Source organism: Vicugna pacos, chromosome 29, assembly GCF_048564905.1.
Source record: "Vicugna pacos chromosome 29, VicPac4, whole genome shotgun sequence".
Taxonomy (NCBI): domain Eukaryota; kingdom Metazoa; phylum Chordata; class Mammalia; order Artiodactyla; family Camelidae; genus Vicugna; species Vicugna pacos.
This window is the reverse complement of record NC_133015.1, coordinates 15,913,074-15,933,768: the sequence shown is the minus strand read 5'-3', so window position 1 is coordinate 15,933,768 and position 20,695 is coordinate 15,913,074. Positions and strand designations below refer to the sequence as shown.

General features: G+C 39.0%; 1 protein-coding gene across 1 annotated transcript in view; it reads left to right on the top strand.

The window, feature by feature from the left end:
* The window catches only part of C29H8orf34 (chromosome 29 C8orf34 homolog), a 284,320-nt gene that overhangs the window by 196,724 nt on the left and 66,901 nt on the right, over positions 1–20,695 (top strand).

The following is a 20,695-nucleotide window of genomic DNA, read 5'->3' as shown; positions in this document are numbered from 1 at the left end:
AGCCGGACACAAAAGGTCACATATTGTATGATTCCATTTATATGAAATATCCAGAAAAGGTAAATTCATAGGGACAGAAAGCAGGTTAGGAATTGCTAAGGGAGGAAAGGAGGGGAGGAAGGGGAGTCATTGCCTGATGGTTTGGGGTTTTCTTTTGGAGAGATGAAAAGTTTCTGTAATTACATTGTGGTGATGGTTGCACAACACTGTGAATGTACATAATGTCATTGACTTGTACATTTTCAAATGGTTAAAATCGTAAATGTTATGTTTATTTTACCACAATAAAAAAGTTAAAGCTTTGTATGATCCACAAACTGAAAATTCTAAAATCCACATGAATAGAGTAGACTGATTTGCTTTGGTACACTGCTCCTGGAGAGTCAGAATGTCCAGGGAAATTATCTTTTCTTGGAATCAGTTAATCATCCTCATTGTCATCATAGCTCATTAAATCTGTGTCTACTCTGTTCTTACAGTGGTCTGAGGGCTTCACAGAAAATTATCTCTCATTTTCATAGTATTCCAACGAGGCAGGCATTATTAGCCCTAATTTTCAAGATTAAGAAATAGAAGCCCTAAAAAGTTAATATATCCATAGTTACAGAGTTAGTATATGTTGGAACTGGAATTCACGAGACATTCTCTTTTGTTCTAAAGCCTATGGATTTTATACTGTATTTTGTTCTTCCAAAATTGTTTGAGCATATACTAGCTGGAAGGCACCATGCACAAAAGAATAGGAAAATAAAGCATTATTATTGGAGAAGGCAGAAGATCCCTCTCCAATAATAATGGAAAAGGGACTCTATTATTGGAAACCTCAGTGTTTTAGGAAATTTACGTTGTGTTTAATGCTAGTGGACCCTTGGGTAAGCTGGAGTAGTGACCATAATTTATCCCATATTGTAATACGACAGTTCCTAGCTCAATATATGCTTGCTCTAAGCAGATTTCAAATATTCTGGCTTGCTTCCAGGAAGAACACAGAGCTTGTAATTTCAATTACATGGCATTTCAAGTAGAACCATGTCCTAATACTGGGTGGAGGGATTAGAGTTGACTGCCAGGACAACAACAAGGTTCAGAGGAGGATTATTGTTTTTAGATCATTTTAAGGACCCAAGTGGACCAGCTTACCACTGTGCTTGAAAACATCCCAAAGGCTAAAGGACTTAGTACTTGGCGAACCTTATTAGAAAAATGTAGATTGTGTGAAGTGGTTGTATACAGGGTCTCACTGGAAAGCTAAAACTTTTGCATTTCACATTGTGTTGAGGGGTTAAGGGACTGAATTACAATTAGTCTCCGAAACTATGGGTTAGGATTTGTTTGATACAAAGGTGTAACAACAGCTGTTAGAAATATTTGGCTGTATTAAAGGAAACAAACAAACAAAAATCTTCAAGCCTGAGTAGATAGACAATAAGAGGATAGAACGGATGTATTAATTATTTTGTTATGACATTGCTTTCTGAAATTATTAGTAAAATTTACATTGGATTGAAATTTTAAAAATAAAAAAATATTTGTTCTGTTAATTTAAAAAATTAATCATATTACAAATAATTTCTTAAAATCTCATATAAATTCAGGTGTATCACAAGGTCAAATCACAAGATAAAAGTCTGAGAGCTCATTATGTTTGAGTTAATTGCAGTCCCAACTTCACGGGCTCAAAGGATACGGAGAACCCTAATAGCAGTTCCATTCTCAAACATCTGCTTTGAGATCCTCCAACTTTTCCTCAACTTCTCCAGGTTAAAGGAAGCTAAGACCTCAAGATGAAGAACACACCTCTGTTTAACTTGTGAGAGAGCTCTTTCTTATTTAGAGTGATCAAAATTTAGTACCTTTTACTTTCCACAGGTGGTGTTGACGTCTCATTAAATTCAGCTTCCCTGCCTTTGGAGTCCATGAACAAACAATCCCTCGAAACCTTTTAAACTATTTCCCTGGCAAGGCTTGTAACTGTGAGTCCAGCCTTGTCATCTAGGATGCTCCCTTGGTAGCATTTTGAGCATGTGCTGGAGCTGGCTCACAGTGGCTCCCCGGGGATGGTAGTGCCATCTTTCCCAGCTCTGTGGACAGTGACATCACACTGGCAGCTTGAAATCAGCCCTGCTGGAATATTTAAACTACAGAAATCAGCAAATGTTGCATACTAAGAGCCTTAATTTTTCCTCTAGAGAACTGACTCTTAAACTTCTACCAGCACATCACTGATACTAAGAATCCGGGTAGAAATACAGAGAATGATGCTGTAGAAACCGACAGGTCACTTCTTCTGGGTATCACTGGCAAAACTTATTGTGCATGCACGGCTGGGGCTCCCAGGCCTGTCTCCCAGGAACTTGTATCCTTCTAGAGAATTCCACAGAGCTAAGTATATGAGATGTGATCAGGATTTTTCAAATTTAATTAAAGTGGAGGAATTTTCTTCCATTCTTCCATAAAATATCAATGAGATGCCATATTCTGTGGATCAGAGACGGACTGGTTGAGGGGAAAATATTTCTTAATTTCAACGTTATGTGGTATGTTTAGACCAGCATTTCTTTTTAACTAGCTTTGAATTATGGGTGTGTTTTTCTTTATTAATATCAGGAAACGCCCCATAAATTTGTAGATAGTTTTTTGTTTCCTTGAGAGGAGTATGGCTCCGATTCCCTACCAATCCACCAGAGAATGCTGATTTTTTAAAAAATGATAGATAGTATCTTATAAAGCTCTGTACTGCTGTGAATTGTTTTGTTCCTCAAGGAATGCTTAAAGCAAAATGACAAATAGCATATTTTTGGTCATAACATTGGAATATTGAAAACATACAGAGCAAATGATCAGTATTTTATAAAAAATGAGCACCCTTGGATCATATAGATGTGCTTGTGAACACTGAGCAAGTGCCCAGTTCCGTTAATCAACTGAGATGTATTTATTAAGTTATTAATATGGCCCCTTTCACCACACTCATTGCACAAACTTCAGAGAATAAAGGTAGAAAGTGAAATGGTTTTAACCCTCGAGACATTCTGATTCTCTTAGGAGGATTATCTAAATACACCAGGATGAAAGTTGTTGAGTAAATTGTATGATACAGACTGAATACATAACATCAGTTTAGAGGCAGGAGAGCCTCCCAGAGGTTCGAAGAGTTAGAGTCAATGTCAGTGGAGGATTGAACTTGGTCTTTGTGCCACAGAAGTCATTTCTGATCTTTTGTTTTACTATTTGACATAGTACCTCTTTCTATCTCTGCAAAGGGGAAGTGTAAAGAAGATAGACAACTGCGAGCCTCAAGTACTTTGACGTGACCCTCCTTTAGAAATTTGCAGATGCAGATTCCATATGACTCAGATAGGCCCGGTCCCACGAATCATACTTTCAAATTCTTTTTTTGTTTCTTTTTTAGAATATGGTTTCTAACATGATAAAGAGGATTCTGATGTGTCAATAACATGCTGCATATTGTGGAAATTGACTACTAACTTTGCTCTGTCATGCGTGGCCCTTCCATGACATTTCTGGAGAGGAACAGTCATGGTCAGTGGTGCCAAGCTTTTCTGTGGCTGCTAGAGGGATCAAGCCAGCTCCCGTCAGAAGCAGGAAGCCCTGAGAACAAGCCCCCTACATTCTGTACAGGTTCCCATTTCTGTGGTTGACGTCTAGTATGTTCTTGCAAGCAATTCTGTGCGTGTATTAATTTTTTTTTAATTACTTGGAAACAATGGCAAGAGTAATTTGGTTAAACAAAGTGCCTAAAAATATAGAGCGACATGGATCTTTTTATGCTATGGGCAAAAACAAACTAATAAATCATACCGTAAACTAATAACACATACCGTTGACCTTAGAAATGGAAAAGTATATCCTGAAAGTGTTACTTCTACATTTTTTTTCCCCTAAAGCTATGTTAAATTGCTACCTTAGTTCAAAGTGGGGAAAAGAAGGCAAAACCTGCCACCAGGAGTAAAGTTGACAAGTATATTCTTTCATGATTACTTTGTATTACGGTGTAAAATTCCCTTTCCATGTAAACAAGGCTTTTAAGAATCTGGAAAGGAATGTTAAACAGCAGGTGAAGGTTGGAACCTTGAGGCCAAAGAAGACGTTAAGTAAACTTAACCCACCCAAATTACCTTGAAACTTGACTAAATCTAGAGCCTGGAAAAGAATTCCAAAGTCCCTCCTGATCATAGTGAATTAATGCCAGAATTAACTGAAGCTGTAGTATTTGCACAGAGAACCTCTGGGATTTTTAAGAAGATGGAAATGCAAAGACAACTCTAATAGGCTCTATCTTTGAAATTCTTTAGAAACTTTTAAGGAGAAATGAATGTCATAGTCCATCAAGCATGGAAGAAGTATATATTGAAATATTTACACAAAAAGTCTAGTTTTATGCAAAAGCCAAGATCTCTCAGGGCAACTGTTGTATGTGTATGTCTATGTAATTTGTCTAGCCATAGGATAGTCACATCAAACACTTTTCAATAGTTACTTAACCTTTAGTTAACAAATAGTACTTAATTTTTTTTTTTTTTGTATTCCAAATCTTCCTGGAAATATTTAAGCTCTTAGGAGATTTCTGAACTTTGTATAAAACTGAAAATTTGAGGAGGGAGGGTATAGCTCAGTGGTGGAGTGTGTGCCTCGCATGCGTGAGGTCCTGGGTTCAATCCCCAATACCTCCCTCAAAAAGTATAAATAAATAAATAAACCTAATTACCTCCCCCCGCCAAAAAAAAAAAAACCTAAAAAAAAAAAAAGAAAATTCGATAACACTAGAATGCATTTTTTTGTTGCTCATTCCAATGAAATGATGTGTGCTGTGTCATTATAAATATTCACATTGTTTCAAATGTCTTCTTCACAACTTGCAGTAAGTATATCTTACTAGGCATGTGTAAGGGATATTTCTAGAAAATAACAGAATCAGTCAGGGTCACCGACTTCAAAGTAGAACCCAGGTTCAACCTTGAAAGAACTGTCATGATTTCACTGTCAAAGGAAAGTTGTATTCCAGATTAGTGAGGTCTTCTGTTGAGAATTAATTCAATTAGAAACTAACTTATTCTATTTTGAAAAGTATAATTCTACTAAATTTCTAGCCTGCCATTCATTCACTCATTATCATTCATAAATCCTTGATGTATTCATGTCAATGTTCATAACAATATCCCCAAATATTTGCTAAGCATTTGTGCTGGGTGTTCTGCCAAGTGTGCGGTGCTGAGGGGAGGGGCATGGTAATTCTGATTCTAAATTGAGTCCTGAAGGATGAAGAGAGGGTATCTATGCTTAATGGAAAATAATTCTTTTAAAGTAGGAAAATTTAAATATCATCTTAGTTAAGTACTCTGTATTTTTTTTTTTTTTGATTTCGGTTTGTTTTTTAAGTTCACTGACGTGTTCATTGGAAGGATAGTAAGGAATGTTAAGCTAAACTAGTTTGGGGGTGAATCTGCACACCACAACAATCTACATGCTCTATCTATAAATAAATATCCTCATCAGACTCTTGAATAACTCAAATGGTGTTGATTGGTATGATTTTGAACAGGACTAGCTTGTTTCTTTGTGAAAATCCAGAGTCTTCACATACGGGTACTTCTTCCTATAGATGAAAGAGAACTCTTATTTAGTTAAACGCAGTTGACAGAGGCTTAATAGATGATTTACACACAGAGTGATCAGATGCATACCGAGTATATTATTCACGCATTGAAACAATTCCCCCATCAGAACATGAAAAATGAGCATCATATCAGTGTACTTGCATTCTGCAGTCAAAATGTTAGAGTGGAAATAAATTTAGTTCCATTTGAGTCTTGCTGCGCAACTGATAAAAAGTGAACTTTTATTATTTATCTATTATCTGTTATTGCACTTTTCTTATAATCAAGGTCTTTCAAGCCAACTTTGAAAATGAAGATTGAACCCTGTACCATCAATAGGAAAGTTCTGTAACTTCTGTGTCCCTTCAAAGTATCTACTGTTAAGCTCAGGAGACAGTGGGGCAGGGATGCTCCTTAACCAGTTCATGTTAACAAGTTCGCTAGGTTAAAAATAAAAATACTGCCTGCGTTGAATTTTATAATGAGTCTGTGCAAAGTTTTCCAAATTTAAATATAGACCAAGCCAAATCTTATATTTGTTCCAAAACTAAAGACAATGTGCAATGGTAGACCTTGGACTCCAGAGTTCTACAGCCCAAGGTCATATCTGACTTCAGTGTTTTTAGCTCTGAGATACTAGGCAAGTAATATGGCCTCTCTGAACTGAGTATTTTCACTCATAAAACCGACGTTTTACATATGCAGGAAGGATGAGCTGAGACTATTTATATGTCAGATACTAAAAATGGTAACTGTGGAACTTGTTCACAGTTGCTCCAGATTATCTTGGGTTCTTGGATGCAAATAGTCCAACAGAGTATCATTCAGTCGATCAGCAGATGTTTACAGGTGTCTGCCGGATGCCTAGCACTCTGATCGCACTGGGGACGCATCTGTGAGGAGGTTCAGCCTTCATCCTTCGGGGGCTTCTGGTCTGTTCACCGAGTCACAAAACGAAGGGCGCTGCGGCCAGCCTGTGACGGCAGCAGGAGAAGTCACGGAGGCAAGGGTCTCGTAGAAACAATAAAACGGGCTTGCCTCCCCTCTGACGCCCCATGTAGATTTATTAAAAACTTACTGGTTTTTGGTAACCCCAGCCTTTGTATCATAGCAGCAGATTTCCAAGCTAACCTAGAGTCCAGATGGCAATACAGCACGGCTCTTTTACGAAGTTGAATTCAAGCCACACTCCTTAGTCAGCAGTTGACGTGGCTGCGACTGTCAGGCCGGAGTGCCTTCTCCCGAAGCAAGTGAAATATGAACATATTTACATTAGTTCCATGAATCCAGGGAGTGTAGCGTCATTATTAAGAACTATCCGTCTTTAATTGAGCTTTTCAAGTCTGCTAACTTTCTCCCAGATTCAGGCGGGAAGAGTTATAAGGGACGGTGGCGGCCTGCTGTCTGCACGGGGGCCTGGGGCCCCTCACAGCCGCGCTTCTCTTCACCCCGAGCAGAGACTGTAGAACGTGCGGATTATTCCTAGACTTCTTGCGCTAGTCTTACAGGCTCACCCGATTAAATAAGAAATATAGTAAGTAGGCTTCCTTAGCAAACGGCCATGGCTTTCCTTGAAGGTGGAAAACTGTTGTGAACTCAGCCGTAAAGGCTGTGAGACTTACATTTGCTTTTCCTGCGACTATTCTTAGAAACACTAGCACAGCTATCATCTTGCAGGCATTCCATACAGTAGTGCTGAAAATAAAAATTAATTACTTTAGCTTTAACTGTTTGCATTTCCAAGAATGCCAGAGCTTTTGAAGAAAGCACTGTTTTAATACTTCTATATAGACATGTGTACATGTACATATCACACAGTCTGTTTTTCTCTAAACCATTCTAGCCAAATATTTGCGTATGTGTAGCCAAATTCACATTTTTCTACTCATTATATACATAGCCATTTTACTTAAGGGAGGAAAAATATTAAATTATTGGACAAATTTAAAATGAACTTCTACCAACCCTACAAGAAAATACTGCCCCTTCACTTCATCGAAAACAACCAAGGAGGATCTTGCCTGCCTTCACGCAGAAGGAGTGAAAACTAGAAACGTGTAATTTTGAATTTTCTTGTTGCTCCACATGTGCACCATTAGCTCCGCTGTCTTGATCTCTCCCAGCGTGGGGCCTCAGGAGCCAGTCTGCCAGAAGTGGGAGCTCCCCAACATTAAACTCTCAAGAGACCCCTTTTCATTATTCAGGCCCCACTGTCCAAAGCAAAGCTAACCATTGAAGACCTTCCTACTTCATTGTCCTGCATTAGATGCAGCAGGGTTATGAGAGTGGGCGACAAAAGTCAGTCTAACTATCCCCGTAGTACCAACCTGCCTCAGTTTAGATGCCCGACTTTGGAACTTCAGGAAGAGATCAAGTTTCCTAAGGGGAGGAAATGGAACGGAAGTTCAGCACAAGAGCAATACAAGACTACTTTTCCCTCAACGAGGAACTACCACCTGATCTTGCCCCCAGGACTTCAGACAGCAGCTCTCCCCTAAAACTGCCTGCTCCCATCTATATTGTAATACTGCTCTAGAACAGTGCCTCCTCATTTTGAGAGAAAAATCCATCTCCATGAAACTTTTATCTGTATGCCCTAATTTTGCTCTCTGGAACAAGAAAGAACTCTAATTTCCTCTCCATCTTTTAAATCTTCAGGTAGTTAAATATCTCAGTCATTTTTTCTTTTAGTCTTCTGTCCTGATGAAAAACGAGCAACGTCTTCCATCCTCCCTCATGTGACCCTTTTTCTACACCTCTCTCCATTTTAATCACCTCCTCTTCCAACACACTGAACTCCAGTACAATACTCTGACTTGATCAGCAATGGGCGGGTCAGCTGCTAACGGCCTGGAGGAACTCCTTGTGCTTTCGTGAATGATGCCTACTATTGAAATAGTTTTTCCAGTAACTTCCGCTGCGTAGCTGGTACACACTGGAGTTGTAGTCACCTAAAGTTCCCTTCTTTTTTTTTTTATATATGAACTGCTATCTGGCTGTGTTTCTATAATTCTGTATTTATGTGTTTCTTTTTCTTACAGCATGGTAGAGTATTTTACAATCAATTTCATTGGGTTAGTTTCAGCTTCTTGAAAATTTGAAAAATTTGAAAATTTATCGTTGTCATTGTTTTATCTCACTTGCCATCAAAGCTCTTTCTCAATGTACAAAAGTGGCCAACATTTGTTTCCACTCACCTCCTTGGCTGGGCCACAGTCTGCTTAATTGTATGTGGCTGTCGGCCCTGGGTCTGGTGCTCTGCCAAAGGAGTGACGAAAAAATCTCCCAGTATTCTAAGGAAAAACTCCGTGTGGCAGGTGCCTTGATTAGCTTGATTTGTGTTGTCTCTGAGCTTCAAAGGGCATTCTGCAAGAGTTAGAAGAACTGTTTCCTTGGAGACCTCTGATCTTTAAAAATATTGAGGCTGCCTTTTCATGGCTTAGCTTTATTAAGTTGATATATTTAACTAACTAGCAATGGCCATAAGATGAGTTACATTTAACTTCTAACCTGCAGTACTGCTATGAGTTTGAGACCAAGCTAAATAGTTTGACTGTGAAGTACATTGTCAAAATGTATCCAGGATTTCAAGTATTTATCTCAATTAATACTGAGAGTGTATAAAATTAGGCTACACATGTTAAAAGAATTATTTTTTTCTCTTGAAATTTCTGGCTTTTAGATTCGCAGACCTGGCAGGAAATCTTTTTGGCTCCTCTGCCTCTGATCCTAGCTGTTTCTCACAAAATGCAAACACATGCAAAAACATTGTAATAAACCTCAATGTTCAGTCATGTTCAGTAAGACTTCAAAAGATGTTTGCTTTGAACTTGGTTCTTAAGATGGGCATACCTTCATGAGAATGGAAGATATCTTCTTACCCTCTATGATGTGGTTTGGCCCTTTTCAGGGGCCCAAAGTTAGCTTTGTTCTGTAAGGCACATTAAATTCACTTTTTCGGACTAGGAATTAACATAGAAATTTCTTCCTGTAGAACATCTTGGGGCTGTAGTTCCCAGAGGGGCAATGGTTTTAGACCATAAAGGAAAAACTGTACTGCATCAAAGACACTTGGGACATCATCATGAGTTCCACACTCTGTGCCCTGTCTTTGATTTAATGCATTGTGGTTCATAAGGTTGTTGGATGTTAGGTGATCCATGTAAACGCTGGTACCACTCCGTGGTTTAGAAAAATGTGAGACTAGGCTGACGGGACGGAGTACACCCTTTTTATTGGTAGCAGAGTACAATTGTAGAGATACCTTCAGTACAGATTTCTCCACATCTTCTCCTACTTTGTTTCCTTTCCAAGTTTTATCCAGCTTCCCTGATAATCACAGTGCAAAGCACACTGCTGGGGAGAAACCTGCCACTGAGCTCTGCTCAGATGGACCGACCACTGTGGCTGCCGGGCGCGGAGATCTCTTTTTGCTGGGTCTCTGGATCTCACTCTTTTACTGAGACTTACATTCTACCTTTAGTTTACTTTTGTTCATCTGTGTTTTGGAGCCATTATCCAACTCCAAGCAAACATAGTCCATTTTTCAAACGTCTTTGTCTAGTTCATATTTAGACTATATTTTCTGTGTCTCCTACCTAGATGTAAAATGTGACATTTCTCCCCCTTGCCACTAGAATCTCCCTGCTTCTGCCATTTCTGAACTATTCAAAACTTCTGCACAAAGTCTTTGTCCTTCTATGCTTCTAACCGCTTCTACTATCGTTTTGATTATTTAGCACCTTAAATTAGAAGTTTGTGCCTTTTGTAAGGGTCCTTATTCATCCTATAAGTATTTTGGAATGGTTTTTCAATACCAAGTCCTGCACTAAATATTATGGACGTTCAAGAGATAGTTGTGTTTGCTGCTCAGACAGCTTTGATGGTATCCTCAGAGCAGACCAAGGCTGTACCCCTCTGCCTAGGAGGAGTTCATGAGATCAGGTTGACGAGTGCACCTGGAGCCTGACCATGTGCTAAGTACCAGGGTTCTGGAATCTGCTGCCCAGATGACCCCAAGCCCACCTCCTGGACCTGCATGGGCCTCTTTCCCAAGTCCGTCCTTCCCAGAAGCTCAATTCGAGGCCTGAGGAGTGGGCAGGAGGCAGATGTTTCGGGAGGGTGTAAACGAGCTTCGCGACGGGGCAGGGATCCCCACCCGTGCGCTCAACAAAGACCCTTGCGGCGCAGCGCAGGGCGCAGGGGATAAGAAGGGCACAAAGAAATGAGGGCAGGGCCGGTGCTGCCTTCCTGCCCTCCCTTTTCTGCCAAGCTGTGGTGCAGAACTTGAGGGAATATAAGAATTCTGAATCTGAAGCTGGCCTGCCAAGTTTGATCGAAAGTCAGAGTAGATTACATGCAATAATTTGTTGGCAAGTGTGAGCCTGTGCGACCTCTTGCTTCAGGCCCCGCAAATGTTAAGGGTGGGTCTGTGGACCTGACAATGTAAGAGTGACTATTTTAGGCCAAGGCAGTCAGCTTGGAGGTGATTCAGTGTGACTGGAGTGTTGGGAGGGTCTGAGGTTGAAGAGTAAGCGGGGTCAGGAACAGAGTCTTGTGAAGGATGCTGTCTTACTCCGTTTTCTCAACAATCCATTTCTCTCGACTTGTGTCATTTGCTTCTTTCTACTTCTGATGTCCTAGACTTTTTAAAGTCCCTTTTATCTCACCTTCAGTCTCAACCTTCCATTTTCCCTTGAATTTACTAGTGAAAATTTATTTGTATGTGAAGTTATTCAGCAATTACCTGTCATTGAAAGTGCACAATTCTTTTAAAGGAAGTGACACAAAAATAAGAACAGATACATTAAAAAGTAGCATCTGATTTCCCCAGTCGGGTTTCCTTCCCAGCTATATTCTTAAAGAAAAACACATCCCTGATTTTCCTACCTTACATGCTGTGAGGTTGGTTTTCTCTTTCATTTGCTAAAAATCTAGCACTAGTACTGATACTTCCTACCCTGATTACCTGATTAGCGGTGATGACAGCCAGGGTTTTAGCCTGGTCTTCCACGCCTTTCAGACATTACTTCGTTTTAATCCTCACAATGATGCACGAGGCACATGGTGTTATCACCACTTACAGATGAGGAAGTTGAGACCCAGGGAAGTTACGTAACCTGCGCTTGAGCATAAGTGGCAGAACCTTGGTCTGAACTCATATTTGCTTGACTCTAAAACCTTTGCACTCTTGACTCTTTAGGACATCACCATCTTTTGCCACGTTCTGACAATACGCAGAGTCAAGGCCAAGTCTTAGTCCAGTGACCAGCCCACACTAAACTCATATTAAACAGAAAAAATACTGTAGTCTGTGAAACACACGTTAGTGGGAATTACCTTTTCAAATTTCCCTAGAGACTACAGGTAAAACTTCACAGTTAGTCACTGTGATACTTTGAGTAGGTTAAAGACCTCCTTTATCTTCCCCTCTGAGTTACTTCTCTTATTTATTTAGAGGTCACTTCTTTTTCTTGGAAAGTTACTCATGCTTCTATGCACTTCCGCCAAGCACGTCACACCGCTCCTAGTGACACTGTTTATGACGTCGGCTGCCAAGTTTGGGACAGGCTAGATAAAGTTAATTCATACATTTTATTTGTTTGGTTTGAACCTGAATTCTGCAGATAGCATTCTCTTTGGATCACTTAAGGATCAATTAAAAAACAGAAATTAGCCCTTCTCAAATGAATGTGTTAAGGATTAAAAATATGCTTTTAAGTTACATCTGCACTATACTACCTGCATTTATTTACAAGTCAGTGAAAAAGAATTTCTCTTACAAAGTTTAAATTATTCTGCAGCTCTTTAATGTGTGTTCAATAATGCAAGGGTGTCTGAAATGTGAAACTGGTCTTTTTGTTGTTGTTGAATTTAAAAAATCAGAGACATATGTTAAAAGAAACCAACACAAAATTATTTGTGTCCATGCATCTGTTAGAAAAATATGCTTCCCTCAATGTAAAGAAATGCCTCGTATTGTTGCTTATCTAAAACACCGATCACTTTTAAAATTAAGGAAACGTGGGCTGAGAACAAGAGAGACATGAGAGTCTTGGTATTTCCTGAGCCCTGGGTTTCTGTTTTCCTGCAGGCTCCCATCTGAGTCACGGTTCAGGAAGTTGGTCACCTTAGCCATTTAGGCATTTTGCAAAGATACAGGTTAATTTAATTTTAAAAGAATACATTGTATGTTTGGTTTAAATTATGAGGCTGACATTCATTTTTCACTGACCTCAGAGAATTTATACAGGTACTTTACAGATTCCCGAGTGACATCTATTGATTTTTTTAAAAGCTTAATGGAACAGAATTGAGAAGCTTAATTATTTCAAATGGTAAAAATCAAAATTGCCAACTGATTTTTATGAGGTCAGTGTTACAATTAGATTAGCTTAAGATTGAATCAAAATGATAAGTGTGCCCTTTAACTACTTTTGTAGATATATAACCAACAATTTACATAGACTCATTTACACAAACCGAAAGATTTGGATCAATGGGGGATTAGACACGTGACCATGTAGACACAGCCAACCATAAATAGAGCATGATAACATTTCACTCTCATTTTTTAAGCGCTTCATTTGGACTTTATAGTGATATCCATAACAATATAGTTTAATATTACAACTGGCTATCTGTTTAAGAGATCTTTTTATTACAAAGTAAAACACAAGTATAGAAAATCACCCAAATCAAATGTATGGCTTAATTTCCCAAATTTGCATCCCTTGACACTTTTGTTAACCTTGCCAACTTTCAAACATCAAATATGCCTTTAGGTCTTTTTTAAACTATAGCTTTCGCCTTCATTTCTTGCATTTTCTTATAATTCTGTTAAAGAACCCTGGCCATTTTGACCGGTACAGTTTTCTGCAGTCTGAATTTTGCTAACTTCGTATTCTTGGTACAATTCCACATGTTCCTCAGTTCTCTCTATTTTCCTGAAGTTTATCCAGAAACTGGATAAAGCTCCTTTTTGGCATGACTAGAGGAGACATAACATCTGGGTGTTTTTCATTTTATTATCTTAGCAGCTATAAATGCTTAAGACCAGTATCTATTTATTCGTTGGTAGTTGCAAAGTGGTAATATTTTAATTCTGTCATTTCTTTTGAATTTATTTGTTGGGATAGTTTTGCTTAGAGACCCTTTTGACCAGTGACAAAGACTCCTAAGTTCTCCTAAGAAAGGCAGCATACGTGCCTGATTTCTCTTCTTTATTTGCTAGTTTTCAAAATAATGAAAAGGTTACCTATTAACTTCTGAAGATAAACAATTCTTTATTTAAACCTATTTGGTAGGTTTCAACTCATGGCAATGATTATCGTTGCTGAAACTCGGATTTTTCCATCTCTGGAAAAATCGTGAGCGCTTCATGTTTGTTTGTGGGTCATCTCGCTGTGCCCCTGCTAGGCTCTGGTAGCGTCCTTGCTATTGGGCAGCACAAGATGTAACAGCTAATGCTGTACATATCCTGCCCCAAATATGCAATCAGCCCATTTTTTTTTCTTGGAACAGTCTTTGTTTGTTTTAGTGAGAAATGATATTTCAAGACCACAATCTGGACACCAGGGATGCTCAGTGCTGCTGAGCTGGTCACTATTTCCAGCCCATTGAGTGGACAGTTAGTTCACTTTGACACTTTCAATTCAAATTAAAGAATATCAAGACTTAAATTTAACCCCTTTTCTTATTATATCTCTTTTTCTTCCATATCAACAATTCTGATTCTCAATGAAAAAGGTGATATTGGAAAATACTCCATAATAACTCATTTGCTTTATTTCGTATTACATACAGCAGTCCTAGGATGAAAATATCAATCCATTTACCAATATAAATACTGAAAATAACGACATGGACTTTCTCTGTTCTCGCTCAGCTTTTTTAATAGTTATACCAAGGCCGCATTGTCAGAGTATGTAGCCAATGCATAATACCGTCCTGCTTTTCAAGTGTCATGTGGTCTTAGGACAGGTAACTTTATAGTTAACACTCACCATCTGTTCTTAGAGCTAGGCATTTGGTTTCCAAAGCTCATTCTCCATTAGATTACTGGGCTCACATTTTCTTTTTTTCAGTATCTAAAATATATTACTTCATTTTTCTTCTGTCATAAATCACTGCTGTGAAAGTCTAATGATAATCTGAATATTTTCTCCTTATAAGTCATGTGATATGTTTTTCTCGATGTGACCAAAGGACTTTTTTCTTTAAAACGCAATAAATTTGCTGGGGCATATCAGTCTGGCTCACTGTTGCCAAGTATGCAGTGCAATATGTAATTTCTTTTATCATTATTTCAGGAAAGTTTTCTTGAATTATAACTTTTTGCATCGACTCTTCCCTTGCTTTTGTTTTCTGCCTTAAGGTCTCCTGTTTTCTATATATTTCGTCTTCTCCACCTGTCTTCAATTTTTATCACAGTCCCTAAAATCCTTTCTTAAAAATATCTTTCTTAATTTCTCTCTGATTTAAAAAAATTTCCCTCTCATTCATCTTCTTATTCTTTTAAGGCATTATCTGTTGTGTTTATTCTTGTGTCCCTTCTATTTTAATGTTTATGTCTGAAATTTAAAAAAAACTTCTTTGCTAAACTCTACATCTTATATTTTTAAGAGGCCAATTTAAAGTATTTCCATTTTTCAGTACTGCAAAAATAATTATTCATAGCAGTAGGTTAGCAAAATAGCAAAAATATACTTACTAATATATAGTTTTCATATTTCAAGGTGAAAGTTCTATTCAATAACTACTTACAAATCTTCAGTAATCAGCGATTTCTTCAGTGTGTTTATTGCACAAACATCCAATAATATCTACTTGCTGATTTTAAAAGTGAGATAGCACTCTCATCCTACCATTTATTAGCTTGATTATTTGTGTAAGCTCTGTGTCGATCCAGAGCAATGTAAGATCTACGAATCGTTTGTTTGTTCATTCATTTATTCATTCTTCAAATACTCAGTTTCATCTATATTGCCAGGCCCTGTAGTGGGATTTGGGAAGTAAAAATTAATAAAAACAATTTTTGCCCTCCAACAACTTAGAGTAAAACGGGAGAGAGAAAGTAGCCAGTGACCATAACAGAGGACGATATGTGTTTTGGTAAAGACGTGCACACTGTCAAAGGGGCATGTGAAGATCTGAGTGATGGGGCCAGGGGAGGAGGCAGGAAGAGCAGCAGGTGGGTGGATCAGGGAAGGTACACACATTTACAGGGTCACAACACTGCACTTTACAGTTGCATAGTTCTTTGAAGTTTGCAGTACTTTTTCGCATTCACTGTCCCACGTGAAATAATCCTGTGGGTCTGTTGTCCACGCTTTATACATGAGGAGTCCCAGCTTCAGAAGGAAAGTTGTGACTTTCCAAGATCTTATAACTGATAATTTGCTGCATTGGCACAATGAATAGTTTAAGGTCAAATGGATTTTTTTTAAGTCAATTGAACAAAAAAATAAAAAATAAAAAGTTACTTGATCAGTAACATATATCTCAGTCTATTTTATGTCATTGCAATTAAAAAGGATTATACCAGCCATCCAGTCTACAGTCCCACCCTCTCATTTTGTCTCTTCTCTTATTCAACATCCATTGATAAAAATTACCACTGTCCCAAACAGGGAGGCTCTCATTACTGGTTTTGCACTCTCATTTTTTAACATAGGAAGAAAAGAATAAAATGATTTTTTTTTTGCAACTGAATAGTAACTTTTCAGAAAATAACAAGGAACACTAAAATACCTTAAATTGTTTAAAATGTAGCATTGTTAGTAATAGTCATTAATTTCACAATTGCTTCTGCCTTTTAAAATTCTTCTAAGGTTAGCCTCTAAGGCAAGGGCATTGTCCCTGAAGAAAATATTTAGCTAAACATGAGGAAATTGGGGGAAAAAATGTAACTTGTTTTCATTTTAATTTAAAAGTTGGTTATGCGCAAAGGGATTGAGTATTATTAGGTCCTTTCTGAGCGGCCAGATGTGGCTCTGATCATGCCTCAGGTTGCCGATACCTGGTAGACGTGACCTGTGAGAACAGTGGAACTTAAGGTAGAGTAAGATCATAACACCTTTCTTTAAAATGCTACTATCGTTTAGCCCTTATTAATGCTACAGCAGTCAAGTACTTTCTTTATTGGATAAAAGTGTCATTGTCAGAGAAAGAAAGTCAAAGTCTTCACTGGTGCTGTATTTGTTCGTAAGATTGTAAGCAAATTTTCAGAACAAGAATTTTCAACGATATGAAAAGACATTGAGGCCAATTAGAAGCAGCACCTGTTCATACGTGTAAGTCTGAAAGCAAGTGTAACGCTCAATTTAGTGGCTACGTAGATGATCTAAAAGACTCCTGAACTTTCCACAGATGTCTGAGTTTCTAAAGTATTGCCCCAGATTTTTTACTAATTGGAAATGGATCACTGCCTGTTCTCTTCGTATCAGTAGTTGCTGCCTATCAGGTTTGCTGGAGTGTGGAGAGCTGAACTTCAATCTCTGTATCATCTGTCACAAATTCAGTAACCCTGTGTAATAATACAATTAGAAAGCACAACATATAACCATTATATTAGCAGCTATATGACAGGAAATTATGGTATAAAATTAGGGAACGACACGATGTTGTTATCTCTACATCTCAAAATGCAGCGCAGTCTCTGTGCATGGTGGAGTGGGCGGTCTTCACGGGGAGGCTTGTGGTTTCACGCCTGGGCCCTCGCACGAAATTCTCCGTCTGCCTGGTGTGCATCCTTCTCCTCATTCAGCCCCATCATCTGGCTAATGGTCTTTAGGACTAAGCTTAAGAACGGTTTCCTCAAGTTTTAATCCCTCTGCTCTGTCTTCCTCATTTTATGTACAGTGGCTACAGCAGTTCCCAGCACATGGAAGTTCTCAGAACGTGCTCGCTAAATGAATGAAAGGTTAGGCGCCTTTTCCTCCTGTTTATCCCCTTAACACCTTGGGCTTGGGGCCAAGTAACTTTTGCTCTCTATTCTAATGACTTGCATATCTGCTTTCTCAAGGTGAATTTTTTGTGGTAGAGATGAGTTCTTATTTACTTCTTTGTCCCTAAGCCTTGCAATTATGTGGCACACAATAGGTGCTTTCTAAACCCTTAGGAAATAAATAATGGGCAAAGTGTGATGGGTCCCATGGGTTCAGAAGTGCCGCGGCCATTGCTGTGGAGTCCATCCTCCTGTGGGTTCTGAGTGCCCCAGGTACTTCTTAAGAAGGTGCCCTGTGTGTCAAGATTATTGCTTAGTTTCACTGGTAAAAGGTGGGAAAAAAAGAACACTCTGGTGGCTGGTGGAAGTAGGGTTCTCATGGGACTGTCTCTCTCGGGAAATTAATAGCAGAGGTCTTAGCCATAAAATGTTTGAGAATAAACGTAGTCTACATGCAAGTGCAGGTCTGTATGCATTTTGTCTCAAGATTAGTAAGAGATGAACGGGAAATACCCACTGAATGAAACAAGAGAAGCCTGGGAGGGTGGAAGATGGTGATGGATTTAGGAGAGTGTGGGTCTAGTCCCAGCTCTGTCTCTGGGACACTCCATGTCCCTGAGAGTGTGTCCTTCACTGGAGAAGAACCAGCGGAGTGAGGAGAGCCTTTGTCTCTTACAGCCACGCCCCCATGTCGTGTGTTAAGCAGTAATCATATCGGCCTCTTTTTCTTTCTTTCTCTGAGCTTATGATATATTTTGTACTTCACATTCAAAACATTTTCATCTCAACTGTTAGTTATATTAAGATTCATAATAAGTGAAACCACATTTCAGGAAATACCTTTTCTTCTCTTCTTTTTTCTTTTTTTTTTCTTTTTTTTTTTTTTTGAGGCATAGTTTCCATGTATCCTGCCCTTTCTCTCCTTCACACGCCCCGGGCTGCCTCCTTTCTATCCCCTTTCTTCTCTTTGTTTTTCAAGGGAAATTGCATTTGGGGATTTTTGACTCATTTCCAGGTGATAACCAAAATATTATATTGTTAGAATGACTTGATATTTAAAATGCCGGTTCTTTAAAACTAAGGAAAGGATGGCTGAGGTCGATAGCTCTGTCCTTTGGACGGGGTTTTAGTTCATCAGCGCCACCCGTGGGAGAAGGAGGGGACCAGGTTTCAGCAGGACCATGTTGGAAATGGGGAACCTGGGACAGACATGTTGAATGAAGCCTCTTGGCGGGGCCATCTCTCCCGGTCCCAAGACTCAGAGATCCTGACGTCTTGTTCTTTGCTTTGTTCCCTTGGCTCTGTGCCACATTTATAATCTCTGCAAAAGTGTGTTTTCTCTGTGTTCTCCTCCCAGACTCCTTCCCTTCGTGCTCCTCATTCATCAGGGCCACCATGTCAGTGGTTTATGAAAGGCAGCCACAGCCAGACTCCAATCTGTGTGGCCTTGAATACAAACGGTGTGGTGTAGGTTGCTCCTTGTCTACGGTGCAGATACTGGAAAGGACCTGGCACTGTGGGGAAGAGACAGCCTGTCAAGAGGTCTGGTGACTCACAGTGCTGTCGCTACATCTGATCGTCAAGAAAGCCCTCAGTCATCACCAGGTCTTAGCATCACACGGCAAACGGTCCAGACACGTTGGGAGAACCACTGCCCTCCAGACCCAAGGAAACAAATCACTGCCATCAGTGAGCGCGCAGGGGCTGCTCTGCAGCGTGTCACTGTCGCGCTGCGAGCCCTCAGACACTGGCCCTTCCGGAACACAGCTCTGCAGCGCCAGGCAGCTCACCACCTCGTTCCCTTACCCCTCGCAGCACAGGCAGTGGGGAGGGATTACTGGCACGAAAGGACCAGTTCTGTCCCACAGAAAAGCCGCACTGGGAGAGCCCACAGCATTCCTTCTAGACTAGTTGTCCAAAAGAGGGGAGATACTACAGCAAGTTCAACTACAAAAAGCATTTTATCTGAAATAAGTTTCCAGCCCTCTCTGTATGCTTTGAGTTAAATTCCTCTCAGTTTGGGGGATTTATATGGATTTGATTTTTCCTAATAGTTTATGTTTTCGTTTAAGTAAATGTAACTATCCTATCTTTTTCACTATCTTATCCATTGAAAAATCCCACAAGCTTGGACGCATTTGGAAATATTTAAACTACAGCAGATTCATTTTTTGCCAGTGGAAACCAGGATTTGCGAAAAAGCGTATGACCACATCCGTGATTTCTACGTTTTTAGGAATCCCAGCACTTTAGTCCTAACTTGATTTTTGTTTGGAAATTAATTTTTTTAACTCTCTCAAAGTCATTTGGAGTATACATCACAATTTTTTTTCTTTACCAAAGTGTATTTAATTTTTTATTTTTAAATTTTCAAGATAGGCAAATGTCAGAGTTGAGTCCAGTCTCAGCAGTGCCTTGTTTGGCTCCTGGACTGTAAGCCCTTCAGTCAGCCGCCTCTCCTCAATTTCTGTATGTATCAGAATTGGCCTGAGGCTGTCTTACCCTCAAGCTGTAGTGAAAAACCAATCAAGTAAGATCGTGTATGTGAGAGCCTTGAAAAGTTAAAAAGGAGGGTCCTTGAAAAGTTGTAGAAATAAATGTAAGCTTTATTCACACTTATTTAGTTACCTTTTAAACACATATGGTGTCTTAGAATTTATCATTTCATGATCTCTCAGAATTTATTTCCAAATGTCTCTGGCATGAAGTATAAAAATATAACTTTTCCTAACTGAATCACTTTGCTGGACATCTGAAACTAACACAATATTGTAAATCAACTACACCTCAGTAAAATGTGTGTGTGCATATATGTGTGTGTGTGTGTGTGTGTATAAAACTTTTCCAAACTAACAAGTTGTTTGACAGTTTTGACCACCAATGTTTAGATGGGTTTGCAGTATATATTTAATTTGATGTTTTAAATTTCAGTGATTTAAAATCTCAGTGATTACTGGCATTCAATGAGATGCTAGTAAAAGGCACAAATAATGGAGAATTTACTAATAACATACAAGTAAGGTGAGAAAGACTGGTTATCAACATCTGGGAAAGGGCAGGTTAACGGCCTGTGCTCTTTCCATAAGTATTTTTAAGTCCTTGTGTTAGGTCTTCACACAGAATTACTGAA